Consider the following 20,000-nt stretch of genomic DNA (forward strand, 5'->3'; position numbering starts at 1 on the left):
CATCTACATTAATAAATGTCACGGAAAAGAAACAACAATTAATTGTGTTTTTTAATAATACTGTCGTCACAAAAACAAAGGTCATCAACACCCAGCAAAAACTTGAGTCTGCTGTGAAATGAAGATCATTTGCCAGACTACGAAAACTAAGCTTTCATAGTAATAATAATAATAATAATAATAATAATAATAATAATAATAATAATAATAATAATAATAATAATAATAATAATAATCTCCTGATTTCAGCTCAGGGCCACATACATAGAATATGCAAAGTGAGACAATACACTATGAACAATCTAGATATGCGAGATATTATATACAAATATATATATATATATATTATATATATATATATATATATATATATATATATATATATATATATATTTCTATATAATATCTCTTATATATGTATATACTATATATATATATATATATATATATATACACAATTCGCAATATCCACGCACTTGCTGAAGTAGTAGTAAAAATAGTATGCATAATAATGGAAATGACAGTGATAATATTGAAAATAATAGTAAAGAACGTAAAAAAATTATTATATAACTAGAAATAAGATTGTGTAATGTCATGAAGTGAAATATTGATTTGAATTATTTGGTATCAGAATCTGAAGCCACTGTTTCATTCCTTTTACTGGACCTCCGTTCATATTCTCATTCTTCCATCTTCCTTTCCACCCTCTCACAACAGTTGTTTCATAGTGCAACTCTAAAATGTTTTCCTCTTGTTATACCTTCCAGACCTTTCTACTACTATTTCCGTTTCAGCATTGGATGACCACGTAGGTCCCAGCGCTTGGCCTTTGGCGTCAATTTAGTATCATTCCAGCAAGTCTACTCTGGTGTCCATGTTGTCCTGCTTCTAGAATAACCGTGAATTAGTGGTTACTGTTTGAGATATCCATTTGTCTGTCTGTCTCATACTTTTTCTGTCCACCGTCAGGTATTAAAATCTACTGAGGCTAGAGGGTTGCAAATTGGTATGTTGATCATCCATCCTCCAATCATCAAACATACCAAATTGCAGCCCTCTAGCCACAGTAGTTTTTATTTTATTCAAGGTTAAAGTTAGCCATAATCATGCGTCTGGCAACGATATAGTTCAGGCCATCACCGGCCCGTGGCTGAAAGATAAATGGGCCGCGGCCAATGCAGCATTATACAGACCACCTAAATGACTTATGATGAAAAAACAGGCTTCTGCCATCAACATTCTCTCTCCATCATTATAGTACAATGAATGTGAAAGCCACGCTTAGCATTCTTGTCATAAAATGACTATTATTGCTTTATTTGTGCAGTCTTCTAATCTCTTTACATATTCGTAACATTCCTCCAATATTGATAGCTATTTTTCCATTCCTTTACTGTCTCAGTTGCTGAATATATTCAAAGTTAATTCATGGCGGATGAATCAATGGAGAGACTGAAGTATAGCTGGTCCACTTAAGGTAGATTCTTTGATGAGCCCTATTCTCTCGAGACGTTTGTTTGGCGGTCGCTGATTGGTTGGTACCGAGAGGTAGGCAGCTCCCAGCCAATCAGCGGCCGCCAAACTAACGTCTCGTGAGAATAGGGCTCATCCAAGAATCTACCTTAAGTGAACCAGTTATAGTTATGTAAATGATATATTGATCAGATTTAAATGATACTGATTTTATTTATTTTTATTGTTATTTCAAATATTAGTATGAACCAATATAGAACTTACGTGTGTTGTTGGGCTTTAGACAGAGATTATAATTAGACAGAGATGATTAGGAACCAATATAGTAATTAACCTGTGTTCTCAGGCTTTAGACAGAGCCTATTATTTAGACAGAGATGATTAGGAACCAATATAGAAATTAACCAGTGTTGTCGGGTTTTACACAGAAATTTTTATTTAGACAGATTATTATTATCCAACATAGAAATTAACCAGTGTTGTTGGACTTAGACAGAGATTATAATTAGCCAGTATAGAAATTTACCAGTATTGTAGGCTGTAGACAGAGATCATTATCATCCAATATGCTCGGGCTTTAGACAGATTGTTATTCTGAGATTATTATTTAGACAGAGATGATTATCATCCTATATAGAAACTGACCAGTGTGGTCGGGTTTTAGACAGAATGATTATCAACCAATGTGGAAGAAATTGACATAAGCATTCTGACCTCAGATAACATCCAGGAAGGATTGATTTGCCAAAAAGGCAGACAGAAATCTTTAGTTGTGGGACAAGACATGTTATGGATTCCATCGTTGGTTCAGGTGCGTGAAATTGAGACAAGGCAGGTGTTGGTCTCTTTCCCACTGAATCCAACCTCCTTAAGGAAAAGGAAATATTAAGGAAAAGGAAATATTGGCGGTGCCAGCAACCATTTTCCTCAAAAAATGCTGACCGATTGAGAGGTTGTTGGCGCTTTCTAGAGCCACACCTTTATGGAGAAACAGGTTTATGGTTAAAAAATAACATACACTCAAACATATATATATATATATATATATATATATATATATATCTATATATATATATATATATATACATATATATATATATATATATTATATATGTATATATTTATATATATATGTATATATTTATATATATATATTATATATTATGTATGTGTCTGTATATATATAATATATATATATGATACATACATTACATACATAACATACTATATATTTATAGTATTTACACACTCAAACCCATACTTGCATCCATATATTAATCTCTCTCTCTCTCTCTCTCTCTCTGCGTGCGGGCCGTGAAGAGATTTAGTTAGCTTCTTGCGAAGTCGTTATTTACCTGACCCGATAATATTTGGGAAGGCAGCAGTAGGAGCTTGGTGAACTTGTGAGGGAGGAGGAGGAGGAGGAGGAGGGAGGAGGATGGAGGAGGAGGAGGAGGAGGAGGAGGGGGAGGAGGAGGAGGAGGAGGAGGAGGCGAGGAGGAGGAGGAGGAGAGGAGGAGGAGGAGCAGGAGGGGGGGGAGAGGGAGGAGGAGGAGGAGGAGGAGGAGGAGGAGATCCTGAGGTGAGGAAAGCGGTCCACGGCGCCCTTTTCATGAGGTGTTGAGAGCGCTATTGATGATGCCACGCCGGTGGCATCGTGCCCTCCTCCTCTCTCTCTCTCTCTCTCTCTCTCTCTCTCTCTCTCTCTCTCTCTCTCTCTCTAATCAACCGCTGATTACGGGAGGTGCCACTCAGGAGTTGGCCCTCTTCAAGATGCGATTATTTGAGACGTTATTATTAATTAAGTCATTTGACGGACCATTTGTATACCCACGTCATCGCTGTTTCCCCTTAGGGGCCTTGAGGGGAAGACTGGTCTATCCATTTCCCCTCATTAAATTGCTCCTTTTTCCCCTTTAGTTCTTAGTTCTCAGTTTTTTCGATTTGTTATCTTTTATTGTTTCTTGGTTTGATATTCTTATTCTTATTAATTAATGGCGGAAAAATCCACAGTGGGGGTAGATGCAAATATATACTTTAGAAATATATACCATACAAAAGAGAACTTTCGAGAACCTGCTCGGTTCTCCACCATTTAGTGGTTCATGCTGTTATTATTATTCTTTATTTATTTATTTATTTATTTATTTATTTATTTATTTATTTATTTATTTATATTATTTTTGTCTCTCATAGTCATCCTATTCGATTATGTGGTTTTTATAATGTAGGGTTCCGGGTTGCATCCTGCCTCCTTAGGAGTCCATCACTTTTCTCACTATATGTTCGCTGTTTCTAGTAGCACACTCTTCTTCTGCGTGAGTCCTGGAGCTACTTCGGCATCTACTAGTTTTTCCAGGTTCCTTTTCAGGGATCTTGGGATCGTGCCAACTAGTGTCCCTATGATGATGGGTATACAACTTCCACTGGCGTATCCCGTATCCTTCTTATTTCTGTTTTCAGGTCTTGATACTTATCAATTTTTTCTCTCTTTCCCATCGGTTATTATTATTATTATTATTATTATTATTATTATTATTATTATTATTATTATTATTACTTAAATGTCTGGATATTAAAATGCAGAGGAATGTTCTGCTTGATAAAGAGGAACAGTACAGTTTTCAACTGGGAAGATAAAGAGCAGATGCCCAACTAATATAGATTTACATACCCAGCAGGGAATACTAAATCCCCCAATCGTAGCTGTGATAGTCATACCAAAACTCGACAAGGACGTTTGTTTAGAGCATTAAAACCAGTGTTCTGTCTTCTAGTGTTATAAAGACATCGTCGACAAGAGACCGAAGTGGAGTTTTACTGCAAACTGAGGTATGACCTCCATATTGGCGCTCAACTAGCCTGTTTAAATAGCCTGTTTAAATAGCACTGTTTAAATAGCACTGAAAAAGCCTCTATTCGAAAAATAGAGAAGAATCTCTACAAGCGTAACGCTGCTGAAGTAGCCATTACTTTTCATAAAGTATGCTTGAGAGAGAGAGAGAGAGAGAGAGAGAGAGAGAGAGAGAGAAGAGAGAGAGAGAGAGGGTCTGCTTCCTAAGTACACTATTTTATTATTATTATTATTATTATTATTATTATTATTATTATTATTATTATTATTATTATATTAGTCGCTTTATGGAGGCGTTTTGATTTCTTGACGAAGAGACTAAATTATTTTACAGATGAAATTGACTATTATTTCCGTCACGGACGTAACATTGCTAACACAGAGAGAGAGAGAGAGAGAGAGAGAGAGAGAGAGAGAGAGAGAGAGAGAGATGCATTCACCAGTATCTGTTTTCCACCAAGATTCCTCAAAAACTTAATAATTTATTTCGATGGAAATGACGATCCTTAACCAGGCACCTACCTGGTCAGGAAGGGAGCGACGATTCTTGAAAAGTCCGAAGTCACATTTTGATATATTTAATAATTTATTAATTTTTTCCTTCTTAATAAGTGAGATCTCTGCTTTCTATATTTCCCTTGACCTCCTCCTCCTCTTCATAATAATAATAATAATAATAATAATAATAATAATAATAACCTCCTAACAGAGAGAAGTAAAAGGTAACCTTAAAAATTGTCTATTTTAGATTGTTACACAATTTTTAGGATGAGGTTGCGACCCCGTGTATGCACATGCCCACAAAGTGTATGCCCATGCCCACATGTGTATGTCTATGCCCACATAGTGTATGTCCATCCCCACATAGTGTACACCCATACCCACAAAGTGTATGCTCATGCCCACATAATGTATGCCCATGCCCACAAAGTGTATTCTATGCCCACATAGTGTATGCCATGGCCACATAGTGTATGCACATGCCCACAAAATGTATGCTATGCCCACATAGTTTATGCTATGCCCACAAAGTGTATGCCTATGCCCACATAGTGTATGCACTTGACCACATAGTTTATGACATGCCCACATAGTGTATGCCCATGCCCACGTAATGTATGCCATGCCAACAAAGTGTATGCACATGCCCACGGTGTATGCCTATGCCCACAAAGTGTATGTTCATGCCCACATAGTGTATGCATATGCCTACAGTGTATGCCCATGCCCACTTAGTGTATGCCCATGCCTTCATAGTGTATGCCCATGCCTACAGTGTATGCCCATGCCCACATAGTGTATGCACATGCCCACATAGTTTATGCACATGCCGACATAGTTTATGCCATGCCCACATCGTGTATGCCCATGCCCACATAGTGTATGCCCATGCCCACATAGTGTATGCCCATGCCCACAAAGTGTATGCCATGCACACAAAGTGTATGCCTATGCCCACATAATGTATGCCATGCCAACAAAGTGTATGCACATGCCCACGGTGTATGCCTATGCCCACAAAGTGTATGTTCATGCCCACATAGTGTATGCATATGCCTACAGTGTATGCCCATGCACACTTAGTGTATGCCCATGCCCACATAGTTTTATGCACATGCCCTCATAGTTTTATGCACATGCCGACATAGTTTATGCCATGCCCACATAGTGCATGTCTATGCCCACATAGCATATGCCCATCCCCACAAAGTGTATGCACATGCCCACCAAATGTATGCCATGCACACAAAGTGTATGCCATGCCCACAAAGTGTATGCCCTTGCCCACATAGTTTATGCCCATGCCCATTTAGTACGTACGTGTCTTAGCTTAAGGCGTGCGTTGCTGGTCATCCATTTGTTCGGTAAGGTCATATCAGAAGTCTGCAGTCATTATGAAAGCAAAACTTAACAATAATTATTAAAAAGAAAAGCCTAAACCATTAATAAATAACAAAAACTACAAAGTTTAGGTGAAAATTATGTTTAGTATTTTATAATACAGTTTATTAAAAAATTCATAAACAGTCTATTAGTCTGTGTGAAAAGAATGTAAGTATTATTTTTATATTACAGCTTTTTAAAAAATTTATAAACTCTCAATTATTCTGTGGGGAAAGAATGTTTAGTATTATTTTTATATTAGTTTTTTTTTTTCAAATAATAAACTCTCTATTAGTCTATGTGAAAAGAATGTTTAGAATTATTTTTATATTAGTTTTTTTTTAATAATAAAGTCTCTTATTAGTCTATGTGAAAATGACGTTCAGTATTTTATTATTACAGTTTTTGGAAATTGATAAAACTCTACAAGATGTTTTTTTACATACATCTGCTATCAACCACCAACTAAGAATAACTGCTATGCTGTTTTCCATGGCCCGGGTAATTATTTTGAAGTGTCTATTTTGCACCATTGTTGCTTTTTCATTTTCTGTTATGACTAGCTCGGTAATATAAACGCTGTGGTGACGCGACCACTCTCTCACCAGCGATAGACGGCGTTGCTAGTCATAATAAAAGGCAGCGTTCCATAAACACTGAAGCCACGAGTGTGTGCTTGTTATTTGGTCAGAACTTTCGCCTTAGTCGCATTTATAACAAATTCCTTTGAGAACAAATTCCTCGGTTTTGTTGATGTATACGCACTTGTTTTTTTCTAGATTTTGCGCATGTATTCCTTCCTTATGTGGGGTATCGTTGGTGCTAGGAATGCTATAGAATCCAGAAGTAGCGAATCTGTGGCATACTTAACTGTTACTACTTTAGCTCGGCTATCTACGCATCACCTATACTCCGAGGTGCCTATAGTAGATTCAATCAACCGTGCATCTGATGTCTAGGCCCGCCCCTTACGACGCTCCTGATTGGCTGTTGAGAGTTCACATAGGCAGTATGTAGGTATGTTCCACCTCTCCTGAGGGATACTGTTGAAAGAGGTATCCCTTAGAAGAGGTGGAACATACATCCTGCCTATGTGAACTCTCTCAAGAGACTGTGAATTTCCAGACCTGTGACTGGCTTATCAACAGCCAATCAGGAGCGTCGTAAGGGACTGGCCTAGACATCTAATGCACGGTTGGTGTGAATCTACTATAGCTACATTTACCATTCGGTGTTTAGTACTAGCACTTCGGAAGTTCGGAGGAGGTGACGCGTAGTAGATAACCAGCCAAAGAAAGTAGCGCTCTTTACTGACTCAGTGTAGACTACTACTAAAATGAGTAATAATCGACTTCGTTTGCCACTAGGTGTCTTGTAGGCACAGTGTTTATCCGGGGAGATGTTTATCCACATCTGTGGAATTCAGTGTCAGTTTGCATAATGTGATAATATTAAAACTGTTTCAAAGTTTCTCTCTCTCTCTCTCTTCTCTCTCTCTCTCTCTCTCTCTCTCTCTCTCTTCCGTTATAGGTAAGGTTGATCAGGCCAACTATTGACTAATCTTCATCTAAGTAAATGTGGCCAAATAGATTGTCTTGAGGGATGCTACCTAACTTCTTCAAAAAAACGTTCAAAACTTGCAAGATCTTCCTTCCATATTGCGGTAGGCTTAGACCACGAAGCATCAAGCACAGCCATATTTTTTATAGATGACTGTACATCCCCAATGTCAGAAAGTGGGTTATTCCAAAATAAGACACACGACCATTGAAATCAAGAACCTTTGCCCCAGTTAATTCTATATCGTAACCCAACTAAAATGTCTGGAAAGTCTGCTGGAATAGCCAAGATGTCTAAACACCACTCATGACAGCGACCCTTTGCGGTGCACTGTAGGTATTACATTAAAAAAGTTCTTTGCAACTTCCATCGCCCGCTAGCTGCAATCACTTTCATTCCTTTTATTGTACCTCCGTTCATATTCCTTTTTACTTCATCATCCCTTAACCCTCTGCTAACAGTTGTTTCATAGTGCAGCTGCTTTAAGGTTTTCCTCCTGTTATGACTTCCAGACCTTTTCACTCCCTAAGTTGCCTTCCAGAGATGAACGGTTTCATAGGTCCCAGCGGTTGGACTTTGGCCTAAATTCTGTATTCTTGTGTTTTATTTCCTATTTCATTATATAATATATTATAATAATTAATATAATATAATTTAATAATAATTTAATTTACTATAGTATATAATTATATATATTATATATTATATATCTATATATATTATATATAATATATATACCTATATATATTATATATATTAAATATTAACTATAACTGTTATGTTTGTGAGTGTGCGTGGCGTGTGCAAGAAATGTTCCTATTGTAACACAGTTTTTTCAAATTTTTAAAGGCAACTGAGGGCGGTGGGAAGAGATGAATGGTTTCATAGGTCCCAGCGGTTGGACTTTGGCCTCATTCTGTATTCTTGTGTTTTTATTTCTATTTCATATATATATATATATATATATATATATATTATATATATATATATGTGTGTGTGTGTGTGTGTGTGTGTGTGTGTGTGTGTGTGCGTGTGCCAAGAAAGTTACCTATGTAACACAGTTTCATTTTTGAGGCACTGAGGGCGGTGGAAGGGAATATGTGGGATTGTAAAACTAATTTACAGCGAGCTTCAAAATTTTTCAAAAGGTGACGAGGTAAAGAGCAGCGTCATAAAGGGATTACGACAATTAGCATCAACCTGTCGTGAAACTCTTTTCTTGACTGGTTTTCAACAATCTTACTCTAATGGGCCGTAATGTCTGTCCGTCCGTCTGTCATTCAATCACGGCCAAACGGGTGGTCTGATGGGCATGAAACTTGGCAGGGTTATAGTGGGAACCACTAGGATGGTTTATAACGGGGTTTCTTCCTACCTTCCCCCACCCCCACCCTCTCCGAAGGTGGGGTGAGAAGGAACTCCCTGAAACAGAGCTGGTTCTGCCCGTGAAAACGAGGCTGGTAGTTACTTTACGAATTTTCATTCATAATTTCTGTATACATATGTTTGCTATAGTAGATTCACATCAACCGTGCATCTGACGTCTAGGCCAGTCCCTGGCGACGCTCCTGATTGGCTGTTGATAGGCCAATCACAGGGCTGGAAACGCTCGGTCTCTCTCGAGAGTTCACATAGGCAGGATGCGTGTTCCAGCTCTCCTGAGGGATAATTTCGAACGACGTATCCCTCAGGAGAGTTATAACACACATCTTGCCCGTGTGAATTCTCAAGAGAGACTGAGGAGAGTTTCCAGCCCTGTGATTGGCTTACCAACAGCCAATCAGGAGCGTCGTAAGGAATGTGATGCACGGTTGATGTGAATCTAGTATAGCATGTTGAATGCGGCTTTCAACCAGGAGACATGTTGCCTTCGACAAGGCAACGCCGTTGTTGCTTGTAGCATGCTACATGCTATGTTGACCTCATTCTTCTGATAATAATAATAATAATAATAATAATAATAATAATAATAATAATAATAATAATAATAATAATAATAATGATAATAATAATAATGAAGAAGAAGAAGGAGGAGGAGGAGGAGGAAAGCTTCTGTGACCTGTTAATACTGAAATACCTACAAAAGAAGGTTGATAAAAAAAATGACTTATTTAAAAAAAAACTCGTATACATTACTGCACAAAGCTACGATACAATTTGGATTAATGGATATTGCTCATTTATGTAAAATAAAAAGTGAAATATCCAACGATGGCATATCCTCCTTGCAAGGAAAAAAAACGTGAAGATTGAATTATTCATATGAGAGAGAGAGAGAGAGAGAGAGAGAGAGAGAGAGAGAGAGATGCTCGATGAAAACAATGCCGTTTCTAGCACCATCCTTTGTGTGTGTGTGTTTGAGAGAGAGAGAGAGAGATAGATGAGAGAGCGAGAGAGAGAGAGAGAGGAGAGAGAGAGAGAGAGAGAGAGAGAGAGAGGCGTAATGCAGCTGCTAATTATGGAATGTTCTACACTATACTCTGTTTTTTTCCATCTGTCCATCCGCGTGTGGTGTTTTCGAATGGTAACACTGCGTCCCGGGCTTTAAATAACATCCTATTTCGAATATTAACGGTGTAATTCGCATACAGTAAATTATTTAAACACTTTTCATTTGTAAATGTACACCCAGGTATCCTTTTATTTACCTAAAACTTACACATAGTGTAACTATTTAAAGCCCGGGACGCAGTGTTACCATGCGAAAACACCACAGGCGGATGGACAGATGGAAAAAAACAAGAGTATAGGAATTCATCTTTGATTCAGCTGCCAAAGGATGAATGATTCAGTGATGACTGTTTCGCTGATTTGGGGATGAGCCTACAAACTGCTTTGTTATTGTTGTTGGGGGCGGGGGCGAGGGCGGGGGTGTAGGAAAGGTCTAAAAAGGTCTTTAAAAAGGTGTTTTGCATTGAGTTAAAGGTACTGGAATTTTAGGATAGGATATTTATGAATTACTTATTAGAGTGAAAATGTAAAAAAAATGAATAATGGGCATATTAAACAGTACAGAATAATTATTTCTAAAAATAAAGCGTATTTTTTTCATTTTCGTTGGTGAAACAGAGCCTATCTGTCCATAGATTTTAGCACGTTTGAGTTTATTTGATGTACTGAATTTACTTGCATCTGATGCTTAGGCCCATTCCGTACGACGCTCCTGATTGGCTGTTGATAAGCCAATCACAGGGCTGGAAACTCTCCTCAGTCTCTCATGAGAATTCACACGGGCAAGATGTGTGTTCCACCTCTCCTGAGGGATACGTCGTTCGAAATTATCCCTCAGGAGAGCTGGAACACGCATCCTGCCTATGTGAACTCTCTCTCTCGAGAGAGTTTCCAGACCTCTGATTGGCCTATCAACAGCCAATCAGGAGCGTCGCCAGGCTATATTTCTGTTTAATTATTTTGTGTTTCCACTTAAAACTGAGAGTATATGAACGTGTTTAATTTTTTGTCCTTTTTATTTGATCCTTGTTTTTAGTGTGAATAGTACTAATTATGGGTATTGATTACGAAGAGCACTCCACGTTGAGTTAGTAATATAATGTTTTGCAATTTACGCGTCAGTGGAAAATCTCGCTCGCATCCCGAATAAGCTGAAGGTCGGATCGCGCCTTGCTTTTTTTTTTCTGCAGAGCCTTCTCCCTCCAGGGAATATAAGGAGCTGTTGATTGCTGTGTCATTTCATATGTTATTATTTTATCCACTTTTAGATTGTCCAGATCTTCGCCTGTAGTAGTTTGACGTTTTATTCTGATATTATTGGCGTTTTGCTCTGTGCAAGATTGACTTTCTCTCTCTCTCTCTCTCTGTCATGTGTGTGTGTGATGAATAGCAATGAAATGTAATTTTAATGATATTTCCGTCTATATATAGATATATATACACATGTATATATATATATATATACATATATATATTTATATATATATTTATATATATATAAATATATATATATATACACATATATATATATATATATACATATATATATGTATATATATTTATATATATATTATCATATATATATAGATATATATATATATATGTACGTCTATATATGTATATATAAACACCAATATATATGTATATCTATATATATTACACATATATATAAGCCTATAATAACCTATATATATATACATATACATATATATATATATGTATATATATTATATATATATACATATACATATGTATATATATATATATTATATATATATATATATATATACACATATTATGCTTCTTATATGGAGCATTACCAGGGAACTTGGTAAGTCCCGAGGCATTCCCGTTTTCTATAACAAGCTTTTCGTATCTTTATCTTTCGCACAGGTGTTGCCGAGGGCTTCGGGAACCACTGACTTACCAAACCGACCCTTCTTCTGCATTCCCCGACTTGCACCCACACACACACACCTAGTCCTCCTCCTCCTCCTCCTCCTCGTCCTCCTCTTCCTCCTCCTCCTACCTACCTACCGTATTCTTCTCCCTGCTCGTCAGCTAGAGCAACCTCCTTCCTTCCTGCTTCGAAGCTCTCGTCTTGGACTTCCGCCATTGGCTCCGACTTCAACAGGTATGTTAGATTGCTCTTGTTTTTTTTTCTTTCTTGATGTTTTTTTTTCTCTCTCTCTCTCTCCTTTTCCTCGTCAACTGATTCCCATATTTCCCCTTTCAGACGTTTTAGTTTTCTGTAAAAGAAAACCCATTAAGGTGACTTTTTGTCTGTCCGTCCTCGGATCCTAAAAACTGCTGTGGCTAGAGGGCTGCAAATTGGTACGTTGGTCATCCGCCTTCTAAATCATCAAGCATACCAAATTGCAGCCCTATAGCCTCGGTAGTTTTTATTATATTTTAATGTTAAAGTTATCCATGATCGTGCCTCTGGTCACACCAGGTCTTGGGTGAATGTTTCTTAGGCCACGGCTGAGTTTAATGGACCGTGGCTGAGAGTTTCATACGGCATTATACGCTCTACAGAAAATTCGATTGTGCCGAGTCTGTTGATTGATTGGTGATCATCTGTTGTGTCTACCGCCACCATTATTTATAGGGAATACTGTGCAGCGTAGAGTATATTTCAGGTGTTGCAGGTTGCAAGATTAAAGTCCAGTTTGTTTCGCGCCTATATGACTTAAAACGACCATTTGGGACATCAGTCTTTACCAGACCAGTAGTCAAAAGAAGAAACCATAGCCTCTGGGTGCTGAGATTTTCGGTAAAACGGTGAAAATTGACGTTGGACTGTTCCCTTGTAGACTAACAGAAATTTCTTTAGAATCTCATGAAGTAAAAGTATTTCTTAGTTTAACCAGCCCACTGAGCTGCTTAACAGCTCTTCTCCTAGGGCTGGCTCGAAGGTTTAGATATTTTTACGTTGCTAGGAACCAACTGGTTACCTAGCAACGGGACCTACAGCTTATTGTGGGATCCGAACCACGTTATATTGAGAAATGAATTTCTAATCGCCAGAAATAAATTCCTCTGATTCCACGTTGGTAGCGCGGGGAATCGAACTCGCGACAACCGAATCGGAACTCGTCTTGGAATTAATGCTGAGCAAACTATTTTACTTGATGACCTCTATGGACGATACCTTGCACGGTGCACTGTAGGCAATACTTAAGGGTTCTTTGCAGCGTCCCTGCGACCCCAAGCTGCGAAAACACTAATTTCTTTTTACCGTACCTCCTTTCATATTCTCTTCCTTCCATCTGACTTTCCACCCTCTCAAACAATTATTTCCTAGCGCAACTGCTTTGAAGTTTTCCTCCTGTTGCACCTTCCAGACCTTTCAGCTCTCAAATTTCCGTTTCAGCGCTGAATGACCTAATAGGTCCCAGCGCTTGGCACATAGCCTAAATTCTATACTCTATAATTACGGTGCATTTGGGTGATCACTGAAATACTGCTGCCATGTTTGACGGGAATGTATACACTATCGGTAAGAAATGAATACAAGTAATAAAAGAAAGTTGTTTTGAGTTTTGTAATATATGAATCTCTCTCTCTCTCTCTCTCTCTCTCTCTCTCTCTCTCTCTCTCTCTTACTTTTGACAGGATGTCTCACAGTTTCCTATTCGCCCATTCTTGTCCTCTTTCTGATGATAAGTTTTTTTTTTATTATTTTTTTTAGATAGTCGTCTTTTATCGTTAAGTTTCCGTGTGTCCCTCACTTTCTCTGTTTTCCCTCAGTGGCGTGGTTGGTTTGGTGTTTGCTTCTCACCTCGGTGGTCGCGGGTTCGATTCTCGGCCATTCCATTGAGGAGTGTGAGATGTGTATTTCTGGTGATAGAAGTTCACTCTCGACGTGGTTCGGAAGTCACGTATAAAGCCGTTGGTCCCGTTGCTGAATAACCACTGGTTCCAAGCAACGTAAAAACACCATACAAACAAACCCAAAAGTTATTTCTTGCTGTTGAGGTGGGCTGTTACAAAGGCAATATTCATACCCCTTCAGGCGGACAGTTATTATTATTATTATTATTATTATTATTATTATTATTATTATTATTATTATGATAATAATAATAGTTATATTTATATTATTATTATTTTTATTATTGGTTAGGAGAACTTATATTTCAAGCATGTCTCGTTCAAGTTTAAGTTGACCATGATCGTGCGTCTGGCACCGCTATAGAGGCCAAGAACACAGGCCACTACCGTGCCGTGGCTGAAAGTTTCCTACGGCATTATATGCTGTGCAGGAAACTCGATTACGCCGAAGAAACCTCGTCGAATTTTTTTTTTCTTTTACAGTGGCGGAAAAACAAAGGCAGTGACGGTAGAAAGGCAGCTTATCTAACGATCACTTTATTTAAACAGAAATAAATAAAGAAATGGATATATTTACGAACAATTTATTCATTTCGGACTTGAATGTATCCGATATTCATAAAAGTATGAATGGAATTTGATGCGAATTATTAAAGTCAGAGTTTAGATGGTGCCCAAGAGAAGAAGCCACTATCTCACCAGACCCCAGACCCCTAGGGGGGTTAGTGCCGTCAGTGCACCTCATTCGGGACAATGTAAGCATTACTTAAGATTCTTTGCAGCGTCCCTTCGACCCCTAGCTGCTATCCCTTTCATTCCTTTTACTGTACCTCCGTTCATATTCTCTTTCTTCCATCTTACTGTTTCGTAGCGCAACTGCTTTGAGGTTTCCCTCCTGTTACTCCTTTCAAATCTTCTTCCTCTCGGTTTCCCGTTTCCAGCGCTGAATGACCTCATTGGTCCCAGTAACTGGGCTTTGGCCTCAGTTCTGTAGTGTATTTTGAGTTGCCGAAATGCTGTTATACCAACATTGCATCCTTGGGCCAGGTTATATGATACAATTCCAGCTTTGTCTGTACATTACCAGGTACCCGAATACTTGATTGTCTCATGTTTCGAAAGATTATATATATATATATCATATATATATATATCATATATATATATAATAATATATATATATATATATATATTATATATGTATAATATAATATATATATATAATATAATGTATAACTGAATCACGAAAGTTTGGAATGTGATAAATCCATAATAAAGGTATAAGCCACGAAGGAAAAATAAACAACGGAGTTTTCTGCAAGATCTTTTGACTTGAACGTCCTTACTCAGCAGATAAACTGAGTAAAGGACGTTGAGTCGAAAGATCTTGTAGAAACTCCGTTGTTTATTTTTCCTTCGGGGCTTATACTTATATATATATATATATATATATATATATATATATATATATATATATATATATATATATATATATATATGATATATATATATTATATTATATAAATAATCCTTCAAAAAAGTGTGATCTGTGTGAACCTGATTGTGACGACTCAAGGCTAAAAAATCGGAAAAAAATTACAGAAAAAAAAATTCCCAATCTTGTATAGATAGTGACCCCCAAGGGTTGTAACCCAGTACGTATCCACCTTTGAGACGTGTATAGTACAAGCCTGTTTGGAGGTGGCCGTATAAACATAAACAAAAGACTGTAAATATAAAAAGATAAAGATCTCCAAGAAACATTGTTGATTTTTCCATGTGGCTGTTACCGTTCGCTATAGATATAATGTCTTTTTTGACTGACTTTTTTCCAAGCCAAAATTGTGTCATTTTTGTGTGACTTTTTTTTATTTCCTGTGACTTTTTCCAAGCCAAAAATGTGACATTTTTGTGTGACTTTTTCCCTGTGACTTTTTTCCAAGCCATAAATCTGTCGTTTTTCTGACTTTTTTTTTTCCTGTGACTTTTTTTCCAAGCCAAAATGTCTTTTTTTCTGTTGACTTTTTCCCTGTGAAAAATATTTTTTTTGGCATTTTGTGCCTTTTTTTTTCCTGTGAAATTCATTTTTCTGTAAAAATGTGTTTTTTTTTTTTTTTTTTTTTTCCCCTGTGACTTTTTTTCCTTGACTTTTTTGAAGCAAAAATGTGACTTCTTTTTTTTCCCGTGGCTTTTTTCTGGTGATTTTTTCCCAATTAAAAAAAAGAAGTTACATTTTTTGGTGATTTTTTTCCTGGCTTTTTTTCCAAGCCAAAAATGTTACTTTTTTTTTTTTCCAAGCCAAAAATGTTTACTCCAAAGCCAAAAATGACTTTTTTTTTCCTTGTAACTTTTTTCCAAGTAAAAAAATGTGACCTTTTTCTGTGACTTTTTTTGCTGTGACTTTTTTGTAAGCCAAAAATGTATAATTTTTGTGTGACTCTTGTGATTTCTTGTTGAACTTTTCCTGTGACTCCAAGACCAAAATGTGACTCCTAAAATATGAATTGAAAAATAAGATGCCTCATATATAAAAAATTTGTATATCTTCTATTATCCCTGTAATTATATTTATTCCCTAATATATCTATATATATTTGTGTATATAATGACTTTTTTTTTTTTTTTTGGTAAAAAATGTCTGTGAACTTTTTTCCAGAATTCCAAAAATGTAATAAAAGGAGCCCATAAAAACATATCTGATTATTTTTAATAAGGGCTCCTTTTCATTATATATATAGTATATATATATATATATATATATTATATATATATATATATATATATATGTTATATATATACATAGGAATGTGTCATTCTAGACATATTTCTAGTTACCGTAATTGGAAGTCCTGCAGTGATATTTGTACTTGCCATTCCTTGATGTCCTTGTCCGAAATATAATTACAAGTTCCTCAATAATATTTACATATGTCACTTTGAAATACAGTGGCGAGTATTGGATAATATTTACGGTTGTCATTCATCAACATAATACCGACACAATAAACAGAAGATGATAGATCTTCTCTTTCGGGGAACTGGAAGGTTGAAGAATGTTATTTCGTGGAGATACCAGAAGGATTCTTCGGAAATGGTGGAACTCCTTTTGGGTCATTTTTATGGGCTAGTTCCGTCCCTCACTGGGTGCACTGTAGGCATTCCTTAAGGTTCTTCGCAGCTCCCCATTTGTCCCCAGCTGCAACCCCTTTCATTCCTTTTACTGTACCTCAGTTTATATTCTTTTTCTTCCATTTGCCTTTCCACCCTCTTCTTTTACGCCTTACACTTACTGTCAATTTCCATTTCAGCACTGAATGACCTCTTAGGTCCCTGTGCTTGGCCTTTGGCCTAAAGTGTATCTTTTATTCAGTTTTAGTAAATGAAAAAAAAAGAGAGATTTAACTCATGGAAATTCACTCATATAAAGATGTTTTTGCTCTAGAGAGTATTTATTTATAAGGAAAGCGAAAACTCCTAACATATTATTACCTTCATCCTTTCGTCCATGTTTATGTAAAGAAAAAATTAACGATTTTGGTATTTTGTTTGCTACACAATCCAAGTAAAAAAACATGAAAAAGCTATATTTTTATTTACGAGAGTCCATGTAAAAAAAGACATGTAAAAGCTATATTTTGTTTACGACACAATCCACGTAAAAAAAGACATGAAAAAGCTATATTTTTAACGACATAATTTATGTAAAAAAAGACATGAAAAAGCTGTATTTTTTACCACATAATCCACGTAAAAAAAGATATGAAAAAGCTATATTTTTTACGACAGAATCCATGTAAAAAAAGTCATGTAAAAGCTATTTTTTGTTTACGACACAATCCACGTAAAAATAAGACGAAAAAGCGCTATTTTTTACGACAGAATTTATGTAAAAAAACACGAGAAAGCTGTATTTTTATTACGATAGAATTCATATATATATATATATATATAAATATATATATATAGATATTATATATATTATAAATATATATATATACATATATATATATATATATATACCTATATATATATATATATATATATATATATATAATATATATATATATATATATATATATATATAAAAACTTGAGAAAGCCTAGGTCGACGGAACGGTAAATTTACCTCGAGATAAACAGCGTAAACAATGTTTTAGGGACAAGATACAACTTTTCTCCTCGGCGAACTAGGGACTCATTAATCAAAGGTGTGTTTATGTGGGCAGGTAAACGGAGAGATTCTCCCCCCCCCCGACCCCACCCCACCCCCTTGACGCTTTTAGCGCCGGATGATGATGATCCTCCTCCTCCATCGTCTCGAGACTAGTAGTGCTTCTTCTTATTCATCTTGCTTGTTTGTATCTTATTATTATTATTATTTTTTTGTGGTTTGGTTTTCGGGGTTTCACAGTCCTCCAATTCAAATGGGTGGTATTTATAGTGTGGGGTTCCGGGTTGCATCCTGCCTCCTTAGGAGTCCATCACTTTTCTTACTATGTGTGCCGTTTCTAGGATCACACACTTCTGCTGAGTCCTGGAGCTACTTCAGCCTCTAGTTTTTCTAGATTCCTTTTCAGGGATCTTGGGATCGTGCCTAGTGCTCCTATGATTATGGGTAGGGGGGGCGAATTTCCACTCTGGCATATCCCATATCCTTCTTATTTCTATTTTCAGGTCTTGATACTTATCCATTTTTTCTCTTTTTTTTTCTCTTCAACTCTGGTGTCCCATGGTATTGCGACATCAATGAGTGATACTTTCTTCTTGATTTTGTCAATCAACGTCACGTCTGGATCTATTTGCACGTATCACCCTATCTGTTCTGATACCATAGTCTCAGAGGATCTTTGCTGATCGTTTTTCTATCACTCCCTTCAGGTTGGTGCTCGTACCACTTATTACTGCAAGTAGCTGATGTTTCTTGCACAGGCTCCAGTGGAGGCTCTTTTGCCACTGAATCATGCTCTCTTTTTGTACTGTTTCTGTGCAAGTGCCGGACATTCGCTTGCTATGTGGTTTATGGTTTCATTTTTCGTATTGCACTTCCTACATATGGGAGAGATGTTACTTCCGTCTATCGTTCTTTGAACATATCTGGTTCTTAGGGCCTGATCTTGTGCCAGCTGTTATCATTCCTTCAGTTTCCTTCTTGAGCTCTCCACTCAGTAGCCATTGCCACGTGTCATCGCTGGCTAGTTCTTTAGACTGCCTCATGTATTGTGCGTGCATTGGTTTGTTGTGCCAGTCCTCTGTTCTGTTTGTCATTGCCTCCTCTCTGTATATTTCTGGGTCTTCGTCTACTTTTATTAATCCTTCTTCCCGTGCAATCTTGAGCCACTTGTCTTCACTGGTTTTCAGTTATTGCCCTAGTGCTGTATTTTCGATGTATTATTATTATTATTATTATTATTATTATTATTAATTATTATTATTATTATTATTATTTGTTTTCGTTGTTTTCAATGTTTGTATTTTATTATTATTATTATTATTATTATTATTATTATTATTATTATTATTATTATTATTATTATTATTATTATTATATTTTGTTTTGGCTTACTCTGGGAGAGGTCTATGGAAGAGCCTAAAAAGGTCTGTAAAAAGGTGTTTCGCGTTGAGTTAAAGACACAGAAATTTTGGGATGGAATATTTGTGATTTATTTATTAGAATGAAAATGTAAAAAATAAGTAATGTCTATGTTAAACAATACAGCAAAAATGTTTCGGATAAAATATGGCGTATTTATTTTAATTTTTGTTGGTGAAACGAGGCTCTAATTAATCTTAGATTTTATCATATTTTAATATATGCCGAAAGTTAGGAATATAATGTTTTACAACTTAAGCGTGGGGGGTAAATCTTGCACGCGTCCCGAGTAAGCTGGAGGTCTGATCATGCTTTATGTGGTTTTCTTATCTTAGCAACCTTCTTTTAC

General features: G+C 36.5%; 1 protein-coding gene across 1 annotated transcript in view; it reads left to right on the plus strand.

Annotated features, from left to right (window-relative positions):
* LOC135203543 (glutathione S-transferase 1-like) overlaps positions 1-20,000 on the plus strand; it is a 445,161-nt gene that overhangs the window by 219,957 nt on the left and 205,204 nt on the right. The window contains exon 4 of the mRNA XM_064233275.1: positions 12,119-12,359. The gene's annotated coding sequence lies outside the window, so the exon portion shown is untranslated. The remainder of the gene's footprint in view (positions 1-12,118; positions 12,360-20,000) is intronic.

This window comes from Macrobrachium nipponense, chromosome 36 (assembly GCF_015104395.2).
Source record: "Macrobrachium nipponense isolate FS-2020 chromosome 36, ASM1510439v2, whole genome shotgun sequence".
Classification (NCBI taxonomy): Eukaryota; Metazoa; Arthropoda; class Malacostraca; order Decapoda; family Palaemonidae; genus Macrobrachium; species Macrobrachium nipponense.